The sequence below is a fragment of the Stenella coeruleoalba genome, assembly GCF_951394435.1.
Source record: "Stenella coeruleoalba genome assembly, chromosome: 16".
Lineage (NCBI taxonomy): Eukaryota > Metazoa > Chordata > Mammalia > Artiodactyla > Delphinidae > Stenella > Stenella coeruleoalba.
The window spans coordinates 85194952-85209380 of NC_137162.1; positions in this window are offsets into that span (position 1 = coordinate 85194952).

The window sequence follows — 14429 nt, forward strand, 5'->3', positions numbered from 1 at the left end:
CGGGAGCCACACAGCATGCTAAGATGCCGACTTTCTCCTCGAGCAGAGTGACTTCAGGTACGAGGGCGGGCCTCGCAGTGTTCCAAGCACAGTGTTCTCTCATGGCAGCTCACACAAGGGCCATGACAGAGTCTTCCTGGGCACTTCGCACTCACCAGCCATGTTGTCCTGAGGGCGTTTCGAGGGCTCTGGAGATGTAGCGCTCCTCAAGGAACGCGCAGTGTGTGGTTGCCCAGCACTCGGCACGCACAGGGGTCCTCCGAGGGAATCAACCAATGGACCTCGACGTTGCTCAGCCGGCCCACAGGTGTCTGGAGGCACTCAGTGACCTTGGAGGGAAAATGATGCACGCCCGTGGGGCCTAGGAGTCCCCGGACGTGTACTTCCTTTAAAGCAAAGCGACTAAGAACTCCTGGAAAGAGCTGCATGCCTCCCTTTCTGCACGGCTACTCAGGGCCTAACCTGGAGGCGAGTTCTCACGTTGAGGTTCCCTTTAGCTCTAGAGCCTGTCATGCGGACCGCCACCGTGGCCACGGAAGCCCCTGGTTTAGAGAGAGCAAACTCATAATTTTCCCCGAAGCATTCTTCCAGGGCTCACTGGCCTGTCGGGAGCCGGGAATGTCAGGGAGCATCAAGGCAGGCATGAATGCCGCCCTCAAAATGGGAAAGCAGGGCTAGTTCCAGCAGGTCCCCGTTTCCATGGGCACACTCAGCGTACATCCCTGTGGTTTCTAACGAGTCCCAAGAGATACCGGTTACCCTGTGTTTCCTTCCCTGAGTCAACTTATCGAAGTAGGGAGGTCCGCATCCAGCGAACTGTCTCAACCAAGGAACGCCGTAGCTGCTCCTCTGGGCCTGGGGCTGCCTGCAGTGCCAAAGAAGGAACAGGACTTGAATTGCAGTAAGAACCCAAGCCGCCGTCCTCTAGGAGGCACGGTGCCTTCAGTCAGGAGGTCCTGGATGGAATGCGAAGACGAGGGCTACTCTGAGCGCAGCTCCGATTAGGGCAACGCGTAACACCTCCGCGCCATGTGGGACGTGCCAGAACGGTGTGCGTGAACGTGTGCGAGTGCTGAGGAAACCAAGCTGCTCCAAAAGAGAGGGCAGTGCGTTTCCCTACGCTCGGCGTGCAAAGAGGGGCTCTAAAGGGCTATGGGCCTGCATGTTGCTTAGCAGACCCAGGTGCGCCTGGGGTTACTCAGTGTTCCTGCCGGGAACAGGGTGCCCCGGCTAGCCTCCCAGGTGTCCAGAAAGCTGTGCTGCCGTTCAAGGTATGCAGAGCAGAGGCCACCGCCTCCTGGAAACTGCAGCACGCCTCCGCTTCTGCACGGCAAATCAGGGCCTTACTTCCAGGCGTGGGTTCATGCTGGGTGTGCCGGGAGCCACACAGCATGCTAAGATGTCGACTTCCTCCTCGAGCAGAGTGACTTCAGGTACGAGGGCGGGCCTCGCAGTGTTCCAAGCACAGCGTTCTCTCATGGCAGCTCACACAAGGGCCATGACAGAGTCTTCCTGGGCACTTCGCACTCACCAGCCATGTTGTCCTGAGGGCGTTTCGAGGGCTCTGGAGATGTAGCGCTCCTCAAGGAACGCGCAGTGTGTGGTTGCCCAGCACTCGGCACGCACAGGGGTCCTCCGAGGGAATCAACCAATGGACCTCGACGTTGCTCAGCCGGCCCACAGGTGTCTGGAGGCACTCAGTGACCTTGGAGGGAAAATGATGCACGCCCGTGGGGCCTAGGAGTCCCCGGACGTGTACTTCCTTTAAAGCAAAGCGACTAAGAACTCCTGGAAAGAGCTGCATGCCTCCCTTTCTGCACGGCTACTCAGGGCCTAACCTGGAGGCGAGTTCTCACGTTGAGGTTCCCTTTAGCTCTAGAGCCTGTCATGCGGACCGCCACCGTGGCCACGGAAGCCCCTGGTTTAGAGAGAGCAAACTCATAATTTTCCCCGAAGCATTCTTCCAGGGCTCACTGGCCTGTCGGGAGCCGGGAATGTCAGGGAGCGTCAAGGCAGGCATGAATGCCGCCCTCAAAATGGGAAAGCAGGGCTAGTTCCAGCAGGTCCCCGTTTCCATGGGCACACTCAGCGTACATCCCTGTGGTTTCTAACGAGTCCCAAGAGACACCGGTTACCCTGTGTTTCCTTCCCTGAGTCAATTTATCGAAGTAGGGAGTCCCGCATCCAGCGAACTGTCTCAACCAAGGAACGCCGTAGCTGCTCCTCTGGGCCTGGGGCTGCCTGCAGTGCCAAAGAAGGAACAGGACTTGAATTGCAGTAAGAACCCAAGCCGCCGTCCTCTAGGAGGCACGGTGCCTTCAGTCAGGAGGTCCTGGATGGAATGCGAAGACGAGGGTTACTCTGAGCGCAGCTCCGATTAGGGCAACGCGTAAGACCTCCACGCCATGTGGGACATGCCAGAACGGTGTGCATGAACGTGTGCGAGTGCTGAGGAAACCAAGCTGCTCCAAAAGAGAGGGCAGTGCGTTTCCCTACGCTCGGCGTGCACAGAGGGGCTCTAAAGGGCTACGGGCCTGCATGTTGCTTAGCAGACCCAGGTGCGCCTGGGTTTACTCAGTGTTCCTGCCGAGAACTGGGTGCCCCGGCTAGCCTCCCAGGTGTCCAGAAAGCTGTGCTGCCGTTCAAGGTATGCAGAGCAGAGGCCACCGACTCCTGGAAACTGCAGCACGCCTCCGCTTCTGCACGGCAAATCAGGGCCTTACTTCCAGGCGTGGGTTCATGCTGGGTGTGCCGGGAGCCACACAGCATGCTAAGATGCCGACTTTCTCCTCGAGCAGAGTGACTTCAGGTACGAGGGCGGGCCTCGCAGTGTTCCAAGCACAGTGTTCTCTCATGGCAGCTCACACAAGGGCCATGACAGAGTCTTCCTGGGCACTTCGCACTCACCAGCCATGTTGTCCTGAGGGCGTTTCGAGGGCTCTGGAGATGTAGCGCTCCTCAAGGAACGCGCAGTGTGTGGTTGCCCAGCACTCGGCACGCACAGGGGTCCTCCGAGGGAATCAACCAATGGACCTCGACGTTGCTCAGCCGGCCCACAGGTGTCTGGAGGCACTCAGTGACCTTGGAGGGAAAATGATGCACGCCCGTGGGGCCTAGGAGTCCCCGGACGTGTACTTCCTTTAAAGCAAAGCGACTAAGAACTCCTGGAAAGAGCTGCATGCCTCCCTTTCTGCACGGCTACTCAGGGCCTAACCTGGAGGCGAGTTCTCACGTTGAGGTTCCCTTTAGCTCTAGAGCCTGTCATGCGGACCGCCACCGTGGCCACGGAAGCCCCTGGTTTAGAGAGAGCAAACTCATAATTTTCCCCGAAGCATTCTTCCAGGGCTCACTGGCCTGTCGGGAGCCGGGAATGTCAGGGAGCATCAAGGCAGGCATGAATGCCGCCCTCAAAATGGGAAAGCAGGGCTAGTTCCAGCAGGTCCCCGTTTCCATGGGCACACTCAGCGTACATCCCTGTGGTTTCTAACGAGTCCCAAGAGATACCGGTTACCCTGTGTTTCCTTCCCTGAGTCAACTTATCGAAGTAGGGAGGTCCGCATCCAGCGAACTGTCTCAACCAAGGAACGCCGTAGCTGCTCCTCTGGGCCTGGGGCTGCCTGCAGTGCCAAAGAAGGAACAGGACTTGAATTGCAGTAAGAACCCAAGCCGCCGTCCTCTAGGAGGCACGGTGCCTTCAGTCAGGAGGTCCTGGATGGAATGCGAAGACGAGGGCTACTCTGAGCGCAGCTCCGATTAGGGCAACGCGTAACACCTCCGCGCCATGTGGGACGTGCCAGAACGGTGTGCGTGAACGTGTGCGAGTGCTGAGGAAACCAAGCTGCTCCAAAAGAGAGGGCAGTGCGTTTCCCTACGCTCGGCGTGCAAAGAGGGGCTCTAAAGGGCTATGGGCCTGCATGTTGCTTAGCAGACCCAGGTGCGCCTGGGGTTACTCAGTGTTCCTGCCGGGAACAGGGTGCCCCGGCTAGCCTCCCAGGTGTCCAGAAAGCTGTGCTGCCGTTCAAGGTATGCAGAGCAGAGGCCACCGCCTCCTGGAAACTGCAGCACGCCTCCGCTTCTGCACGGCAAATCAGGGCCTTACTTCCAGGCGTGGGTTCATGCTGGGTGTGCCGGGAGCCACACAGCATGCTAAGATGTCGACTTCCTCCTCGAGCAGAGTGACTTCAGGTACGAGGGCGGGCCTCGCAGTGTTCCAAGCACAGCGTTCTCTCATGGCAGCTCACACAAGGGCCATGACAGAGTCTTCCTGGGCAATTCGCACTCACCAGCCATGTTGTCCTGAGGGCGTTTCGAGGGCTCTGGAGATGTAGCGCTCCTCAAGGAACGCGCAGTGTGTGGTTGCCCAGCACTCGGCACGCACAGGGGTCCTCCGAGGGAATCAACCAATGGACCTCGACGTTGCTCAGCCGGCCCACAGGTGTCTGGAGGCACTCAGTGACCTTGGAGGGAAAATGATGCACGCCCGTGGGGCCTAGGAGTCCCCAGACGTGTACTTCCTTTAAAGCAAAGCGACTAAGATCTCCTGGAAAGAGCTGCATGCCTCCCTTTCTGCACGGCTACTCAGGGCCTAACCTGGAGGCGAGTTCTCACGTTGAGGTTCCCTTTAGCTCTAGAGCCTGTCATGCGGACCGCCACCGCGGCCACGGAAGCCCCTGGTTTAGAGAGAGCAAACTCATAATTTTCCCCGAAGCATTCTTCCAGGGCTCACTGGTCTGTCGGGAGCCAGGAATGTCAGGGAGCGTCAAGGCAGGCATGAATGCCGCCCTCAAAATGGGAAAGCAGGGCTAGTTCCAGCAGGTCCCCGTTTCCATGGGCACACTCAGCGTACATCCCTGTGGTTTCTAACGAGTCCCAAAAGACACCGGTTACCCTGTGTTTCCTTCCCTGAGTCAACTTATCGAAGTAGGGAGTCCCGCATCCAGCGAACTGTCTCAACCAAGGAACGCCGTAGCTGCTCCTCTGGGCCTGGGGCTGCCTGCAGTGCCAAAGAAGGAACAGGACTTGAATTGCAGTAAGAACCCAAGCCGCCGTCCTCTAGGAGGCACGGTGCCTTCAGTCAGGAGGTCCTGGATGGAATGCGAAGACGAGGGTTACTCTGAGCGCAGCTCCGATTAGGGCAACGCGTAAGACCTCCACGCCATGTGGGACATGCCAGAACGGTGTGCGTGAACGTGTGCGAGTGCTGAGGAAACCAAGCTGCTCCAAAAGAGAGGGCAGTGCGTTTCCCTACGCTCGGCGTGCACAGAGGGGCTCTAAAGGGCTACGGGCCTGGATGTTGCTCAGCAGACCCAGGTGCGCCTGGGGTTACTCAGTGTTCCTGCCGGGAACAGGGTGCCCCGGCTAGCCTCCCAGGTGTCCAGAAAACTGTGCTGCCGTTCAAGGTATGCAGAGCAGAGGCCACCGCCTCCTGGAAACTGCAGCACGCCTCCGCTTCTGCACGGCAAATCAGGGCCTTACTTCCAGGCGTGGGTTCATGCTGGGTGTGCCGGGAGCCACACAGCATGCTAAGATGCCGACTTTCTCCTCGAGCAGAGTGACTTCAGGTACGAGGGCGGGCCTCGCAGTGTTCCAAGCACAGTGTTCTCTCATGGCAGCTCACACAAGGGCCATGACAGAGTCTTCCTGGGCACTTCGCACTCACCAGCCATGTTGTCGTGAGGGCGTTCGAGGGCTCTGGAGATGTAGCGCTCCTCAAGGAACGCGCAGTGTGTGGTTGCCCAGCACTCGGCACGCACAGGGGTCCTCCGAGGGAATCAACCAATGGACCTCGACGTTGCTCAGCCGGCCCACAGGTGTCTGGAGGCACTCAGTGACCTTGGAGGGAAAATGATGCACGCCCGTGGGGCCTAGGAGTCCCCGGACGTGTACTTCCTTTAAAGCAAAGCGACTAAGAACTCCTGGAAAGAGCTGCATGCCTCCCTTTCTGCACGGCTACTCAGGGCCTAACCTGGAGGCGAGTTCTCACGTTGAGGTTCCCTTTAGCTCTAGAGCCTGTCATGCGGACGGCCACCGCGGCCACGAAATCCCCTGGTTTAGAGAGAGCAAACTCATAATTTTCCCCGAAGCATTCTTCCAGGGCTCACTGGCCTGTCGGGAGCCGGGAATGTCAGGGAGCGTCAAGGCAGGCATGAATGCCGCCCTCAAAATGGGAAAGCAGGGCTAGTTCCAGCAGGCCCCCGTTTCCATGGGCACACTCAGCGTACATCCCTGTGGTTTCTAACGAGTCCCAAGAGACACCGGTTACCCTGTGTTTCCTTCCCTGAGTCAACTTATCGAAGTAGGGAGTCCCGCATCCAGCGAACTGTCTCAACCAAGGAACGCCGTAGCTGCTCCTCTGGGCCTGGGGCTGCCTGCAGTGCCAAAGAAGGAACAGGACTTGAATTGCATTAAGAACCCAAGCCGCCGTCCTCTAAGAGGCACGGTGCCTTCAGTCAGGAGGTCCTGGATGGAATGCGAAGACGAGGGTTACTCTGAGCGCAGCTCCGATTAGGGCAACGCGTAAGACCTCCACGCCATGTGGGACATGCCAGAACGGTGTGCGTGAACGTGTGCGAGTGCTGAGGAAACCAAGCTGCTCCAAAAGAGAGGGCAGTGCGTTTCCCTACGCTCGGCGTGCACAGAGGGGCTCTAAAGGGCTATGGGCCTGGATGTTGCTTAGCAGACCCAGGTGCGCCTGGGTTTACTCAGTGTTCCTGCCGAGAACAGGGTGCCCCGGCTAGCCTCCCAGGTGTCCAGAAAGCTGTGCTGCCGTTCAAGGTATGCAGAGCAGAGGCCACCGCCTCCTGGAAACTGCAGCACGCCTCCGCTTCTGCACGGCAAATCAGGGCCTTACTTCCAGGCGTGGGTTCATGCTGGGTGTGCCGGGAGCCACACAGCATGCTAAGATGCCGACTTTCTCCTCGAGCAGAGTGACTTCAGGTACGAGGGCGGGCCTCGCAGTGTTCCAAGCACAGTGTTCTCTCATGGCAGCTCACACAAGGGCCATGACAGAGTCTTCCTGGGCACTTCGCACTCACCAGCCATGTTGTCCTGAGGGCGTTTCGAGGGCTCTGGAGATGTAGTGCTCCTCAAGGAACGCGCAGTGTGTGGTTGCCCAGCACTCGGCACGCACAGGGGTCCTCCGAGGGAATCAACCAATGGAACTCGACGTTGCTCAGCCGGCCCACAGGTGTCTGGAGGCACTCAGTGACCTTGGAGGGAAAATGATGCACGCCCGTGGGGCCTAGGAGTCCCCGGACGTGTACTTCCTTTAAAGCAAAGCGACTAAGAACTCCTGGAAAGAGCTGCATGCCTCCCTTTCTGCACGGCTACTCAGGGCCTAACCTGGAGGCGAGTTCTCACGTTGAGGTTCCCTTTAGCTCTAGAGCCTGTCATGCGGACCGCCACGGCGGCCACGAAAGCCCCTGGTTTAGAGAGAGCAAACTCATAATTTTCCCCGAAGCATTCTTCCAGGGCTCACTGGCCTGTCGGGAGCCGGGAATGTCAGGGAGCGTCAAGGCAGGCATGAATGCCGCCCTCAAAATGGGAAAGCAGGGCTAGTTCCAGCAGGTCCCCGTTTCCATGGGCACACTCAGCGTACATCCCTGTGGTTTCTAACGAGTCCCAAGAGACACCGGTTACCCTGTGTTTCCTTCCCTGAGTCAACTTATCGAAGTAGGGAGTCCCGCATCCAGCGAACTGTCTCAACCAAGGAACGCCGTAGCTGCTCCTCTGGGCCTGGGGCTGCCTGCAGTGCCAAAGAAGGAACAGGACTTGAATTGCATTAAGAACCCAAGCCGCCGTCCTCTAAGAGGCACGGTGCCTTCAGTCAGGAGGTCCTGGATGGAATGCGAAGACGAGGGTTACTCTGAGCGCAGCTCCGATTAGGGCAACGCGCAAGACCTCCGCGCCATGTGGGACGTGCCAGAACGGTGTGCGTGAACGTGTGCGAGTGCTGAGGAAACCAAGCTGCTCCAAAAGAGAGGGCAGTGCGTTTCCCTACGCTCGGCGTGCACAGAGGGGCTCTAAAGGGCTACGGGCCTGGATGTTGCTCAGCAGACCCAGGTGCGCCTGGGGTTACTCAGTGTTCCTGCCAGGAACAGGGTGCCCCGGCTAGCCTCCCAGGTGTCCAGAAAGCTGTGCTGCCGTTCAAGGTATGCAGAGCAGAGGCCACCGCCTCCTGGAAACTGCAGCACGCCTCCGCTTCTGCACGGCAAATCAGGGCCTTACTTCCAGGCGTGGGTTCATGCTGGGTGTGCCGGGAGCCACACAGCATGCTAAGATGCCGACTTTCTCCTCGAGCAGAGTGACTTCAGGTACGAGGGCGGGCCTCGCAGTGTTCCAAGCACAGTGTTCTCTCATGGCAGCTCACACAAGGGCCATGACAGAGTCTTCCTGGGCACTTCGCACTCACCAGCCATGTTGTCCTGAGGGCGTTTCGAGGGCTCTGGAGATGTAGCGCTCCTCAAGGAACGCGCAGTGTGTGGTTGCCCAGCACTCGGCACGCACAGGGGTCCTCCGAGGGAATCAACCAATGGACCTCGACGTTGCTCAGCCGGCCCACAGGTGTCTGGAGGCACTCAGTGACCTTGGAGGGAAAATGATGCACGCCCGTGGGGCCTAGGAGTCCCCGGACGTGTACTTCCTTTAAAGCAAAGCGACTAAGAACTCCTGGAAAGAGCTGCATGCCTCCCTTTCTGCACGGCTACTCAGGGCCTAACCTGGAGGCGAGTTCTCACGTTGAGGTTCCCTTTAGCTCTAGAGCCTGTCATGCGGACGGCCACCGCGGCCACGAAAGCCCCTGGTTTAGAGAGAGCAAACTCATAATTTTCCCCGAAGCATTCTTCCAGGGCTCACTGGCCTGTCGGGAGCCGGGAATGTCAGGGAGCGTCAAGGCAGGCATGAATGCCGCCCTCAAAATGGGAAAGCAGGGCTAGTTCCAGCAGGTCCCCGTTTCCATGGGCACACTCAGCGTACATCCCTGTGGTTTCTAACGAGTCCCAAGAGACACCGGTTACCCTGTGTTTCCTTCCCTGAGTCAACTTATCGAAGTAGGGAGTCCCGCATCCAGCGAACTGTCTCAACCAAGGAACGCCGTAGCTGCTCCTCTGGGCCTGGGGCTGCCTGCAGTGCCAAAGAAGGAACAGGACTTGAATTGCAGTAAGAACCCAAGCCGCCGTCCTCTAGGAGGCACGGTGCCTTCAGTCAGGAGGTCCTGGATGGAATGCGAAGACGAGGGTTACTCTGAGTGCAGCTCCGATTAGGGCAACGCGTAAGACCTCCACGCCATGTGGGACATGCCAGAACGGTGTGCGTGAACGTGTGCGAGTGCTGAGGAAACCAAGCTCCTCCAAGAGAGGGCAGTGCGTTTCCCTACGCTCGGCGTGCACAGAGGGGCTCTAAAGGGCTACGGGCCTGCATGTTGCTTAGCAGACCCAGGTGCGCCTGGGTTTACTCAGTGTTCCTGCCGAGAAAAGGGTGCCCCGGCTAGCCTCCCAGGTGTCCAGAAAGCTGTGCTGCCGTTCAAGGTATGCAGAGCAGAGGCCACCGCCTCCTGGAAACTGCAGCACGCCTCCGCTTCTGCACGGCAAATCAGGGCCTTACTTCCAGGCGTGGGTTCATGCTGGGTGTGCCGGGAGCCACACAGCATGCTAAGATGCCGACTTTCTCCTCGAGCAGAGTGACTTCAGGTACGAGGGTGGGCCTCGCAGTGTTCCAAGCACAGCGTTCTCTCATGGCAGCTCACACAAGGGCCATGACAGAGTCTTCCTGGGCACTTCGCACTCACCAGCCATGTTGTCCTGAGGGCGTTTCGAGGGCTCTGGAGATGTAGCGCTCCTCAAGGAACGCGCAGTGTGTGGTTGCCCAGCACTCGGCACGCACAGGGGTCCTCCGAGGGAATCAACCAATGGACCTCGACGTTGCTCAGCCGGCCCACAGGTGTCTGGAGGCACTCAGTGACCTTGGAGGGAAAATGATGCACGCCCGTGGGGCCTAGGAGTCCCCGGACGTGTACTTCCTTTAAAGCAAAGTGACTAAGAACTCCTGGAAAGAGCTGCATGCCTCCCTTTCTGCACGGCTACTCAGGGCCTAACCTGGAGGCGAGTTCTCACGTTGAGGTTCCCTTTAGCTCTAGAGCCTGTCATGCGGACGGCCACCGCGGCCACGGAAGCCCCTGGTTTAGAGAGAGCAAACTCATAATTTTCCCCGAAGCATTCTTCAAGGGCTCACTGGCCTGTCGGGAGCCGGGAATGTCAGGGAGCGTCAAGGCAGGCATGAATGCCGCCCTCAAAATGGGAAAGCAGGGCTAGTTCCAGCAGGTCCCCGTTTCCATGGGCACACTCAGCGTACATCCCTGTGGTTTCTAACGAGTCCCAAGAGACACCGGTTACCCTGTGTTTCCTTCCCTGAGTCAACTTATCGAAGTAGGGAGTCCCGCATCCAGCGAACTGTCTCAACCAAGGAACGCCGTAGCTGCTCCTCTGGGCCTGGGGCTGCCTGCAGTGCCAAAGAAGGAACAGGACTTGAATTGCAGTAAGAACCCAAGCCGCCGTCCTCTAAGAGGCACGGTGCCTTCAGTCAGGAGGTCCTGGATGGAATGTGAAGACGAGGGTTACTCTGAGCGCAGCTCCGATTAGGGCAACGCGCAAGACCTCCGCGCCATGTGGGACGTGCCAGAACGGTGTGCGTGAACGTGTGCGAGTGCTGAGGAAACCAAGCTGCTCCAAAAGAGAGGGCAGTGCGTTTCCCTACGCTCGGCGTGCACAGAGGGGCTCTAAAGGGCTACGGGCCTGGATGTTGCTCAGCAGACCCAGGTGCGCCTGGGGTTACTCAGTGTTCCTGCCGGGAACAGGGTGCCCCGGCTAGCCTCCCAGGTGTCCAGAAAGCTGTGCTGCCGTTCAAGGTATGCAGAGCAGAGGCCACCGCCTCCTGGAAACTGCAGCACGCCTCCGCTTCTGCACGGCAAATCAGGGCCTTACTTCCAGGCGTGGGTTCATGCTGGGTGTGCCGGGAGCCACACAGCATGCTAAGATGCCGACTTTCTCCTCGAGCAGAGTGACTTCAGGTACGAGGGCGGGCCTCGCAGTGTTCCAAGCACAGTGTTCTCTCATGGCAGCTCACACAAGGGCCATGACAGAGTCTTCCTGGGCACTTCGCACTCACCAGCCATGTTGTCCTGAGGGCGTTTCGAGGGCTCTGGAGATGTAGCGCTCCTCAAGGAACGCGCAGTGTGTGGTTGCCCAGCACTCGGCACGCACAGGGGTCCTCCGAGGGAATCAACCAATGGACCTCGACGTTGCTCAGCCGGCCCACAGGTGTCTGGAGGCACTCAGTGACCTTGGAGGGAAAATGATGCACGCCCGTGGGGCCTAGGAGTCCCCGGACGTGTACTTCCTTTAAAGCAAAGCGACTAAGAACTCCTGGAAAGAGCTGCATGCCTCCCTTTCTGCACGGCTACTCAGGGCCTAACCTGGAGGCGAGTTCTCACGTTGAGGTTCCCTTTAGCTCTAGAGCCTGTCATGCGGACGGCCACCGCGGCCACGGAAGCCCCTGGTTTAGAGAGAGCAAACTCATAATTTTCCCCGAAGCATTCTTCCAGGGCTCACTGGCCTGTCGGGAGCCGGGAATGTCAGGGAGCGTCAAGGCAGGCATGAATGCCGCCCTCAAAATGGGAAAGCAGGGCTAGTTCCAGCAGGTCCCCGTTTCCATGGGCACACTCAGCGTACATCCCTGTGGTTTCTAACGAGTCCCAAGAGACACCGGTTACCCTGTGTTTCCTTCCCTGAGTCAACTTATCGAAGTAGGGAGTCCCGCATCCAGCGAACTGTCTCAACCAAGGAACGCCGTAGCTGCTCCTCTGGGCCTGGGGCTGCCTGCAGTGCCAAAGAAGGAACAGGACTTGAATTGCAGTAAGAACCCAAGCCGCCGTCCTCTAGGAGGCACGGTGCCTTCAGTCAGGAGGTCCTGGATGGAATGCGAAGACGAGGGTTACTCTGAGCGCAGCTCCGATTAGGGCAACGAGTAAGACCTCCACGCCATGTGGGACATGCCAGAACGGTGTGCGTGAACGTGTGCGAGTGCTGAGGAAACCAAGCTGCTCCAAGAGAGGGCAGTGCGTTTCCCTACGCTCGGCGTGCACAGAGGGGCTCTAAAGGGCTACGGGCCTGCATGTTGCTTAGCAGACCCAGGTGCGCCTGGGTTTACTCAGTGTTCCTGCCGAGAACAGGGTGCCCCGGCTAGCCTCCCAGGTGTCCAGAAAGCTGTGCTGCCGTTCAAGGTATGCAGAGCAGAGGCCACCGCCTCCTGGAAACTGCAGCACGCCTCCGCTTCTGCACGGCAAATCAGGGCCTTACTTCCAGGCGTGGGTTCATGCTGGGTGTGCCGGGAGCCACACAGCATGCTAAGATGCCGACTTTCTCCTCGAGCAGAGTGACTTCAGGTACGAGGGCGGGCCTCGCAGTGTTCCAAGCACAGTGTTCTCTCATGGCAGCTCACACAAGGGCCATGACAGAGTCTTCCTGGGCACTTCGCACTCACCAGCCATGTTGTCCTGAGGGCGTTTCGAGGGCTCTGGAGATGTAGCGCTCCTCAAGGAACGCGCAGTGTGTGGTTGCCCAGCACTCGGCACGCACAGGGGTCCTCCGAGGGAATCAACCAATGGACCTCGACGTTGCTCAGCCGGCCCACAGGTGTCTGGAGGCACTCAGTGACCTTGGAGGGAAAATGATGCACGCCCGTGGGGCCTAGGAGTCCCCGGACGTGTACTTCCTTTAAAGCAAAGCGACTAAGAACTCCTGGAAAGAGCTGCATGCCTCCCTTTCTGCACGGCTACTCAGGGCCTAACCTGGAGGCGAGTTCTCACGTTGAGGTTCCCTTTAGCTCTAGAGCCTGTCATGCGGATGGCCACCGCGGCCACGGAAGCCCCTGGTTTAGAGAGAGCAAACTCATAATTTTCCCCGAAGCATTCTTCAAGGGCTCACTGGCCTGTCGGGAGCCGGGAATGTCAGGGAGCGTCAAGGCAGGCATGAATGACGCCCTCAAAATGGGAAAGCAGGGCTAGTTCCAGCAGGTCCCCGTTTCCATGGGCACACTCAGCGTACATCCCTGTGGTTTCTAACGAGTCCCAAGAGACACCGGTTACCCTGTGTTTCCTTCCCTGAGTCAACTTATCGAAGTAGGGAGTCCCGCATCCAGCGAACTGTCTCAACCAAGGAACGCCGTAGCTGCTCCTCTGGGCCTGGGGCTGCCTGCAGTGCCAAAGAAGGAACAGGACTTGAATTGCAGTAAGAACCCAAGCCGCCGTCCTCTAGGAGGCACGGTGCCTTCAGTCAGGAGGTCCTGGATGGAATGCGAAGACGAGGGTTACTCTGAGCGCAGCTCCGATTAGGGCAACGCGTAAGACCTCCACGCCATGTGGGACATGCCAGAACGGTGTGCGTGAACGTGTGCGAGTGCTGAGGAAACCAAGCTGCTCCAAGAGAGGGCAGTGCGTTTCCCTACGCTCGGCGTGCACAGAGGGGCTCTAAAGGGCTACGGGCCTGCATGTTGCTTAGCAGACCCAGGTGCGCCTGGGTTTACTCAGTGTTCCTGCCGAGAAAAGGGTGCCCCGGCTAGCCTCCCAGGTGTCCAGAAAGCTGTGCTGCCGTTCAAGGTATGCAGAGCAGAGGCCACCGCCTCCTGGAAACTGCAGCACGCCTCCGCTTCTGCACGGCAAATCAGGGCCTTACTTCCAGGCGTGGGTTCATGCTGGTTGTGCCGGGAGCCACACAGCATGCTAAGATGCCGACTTTCTCCTCGAGCAGAGTGACTTCAGGTACGAGGGCGGGCCTCGCAGTGTTCCAAGCACAGTGTTCTCTCATGGCAGCTCACACAAGGGCCATGACAGAGTCTTCCTGGGCACTTCGCACTCACCAGCCATGTTGTCCTGAGGGCGTTTCGAGGGCTCTGGAGATGTAGCACTCCTCAAGGAACGCGCAGTGTGTGGTTGCCCAGCACTCGGCACGCACAGGGGTCCTCCGAGGGAATCAACCAATGGACCTCGACATTGCTCAGCCGGCCCACAGGTGTCTGGAGGCACTCAGTGACCTTGGAGGGAAAATGATGCACGCCCGTGGGGCCTAGGAGTCCCCGGACGTGTACTTCCTTTAAAGCAAAGTGACTAAGAACTCCTGGAAAGAGCTGCATGCCTCCCTTTCTGCACGGCTACTCAGGGCCTAACCTGGAGGCGAGTTCTCACGTTGAGGTTCCCTTTAGCTCTAGAGCCTGTCATGCGGACGGCCACCGCGGCCACGGAAGCCCCTGGTTTAGAGAGAGCAAACTCATAATTTTTCCCGAAGCATTCTTCAAGGGCTCACTGGCCTGTCGGGAGCCGGGAATGTCAGGGAGCGTCAAGGCAGGCATGAATGCCGCCCTCAAAATGGGAAAGCAGGGCT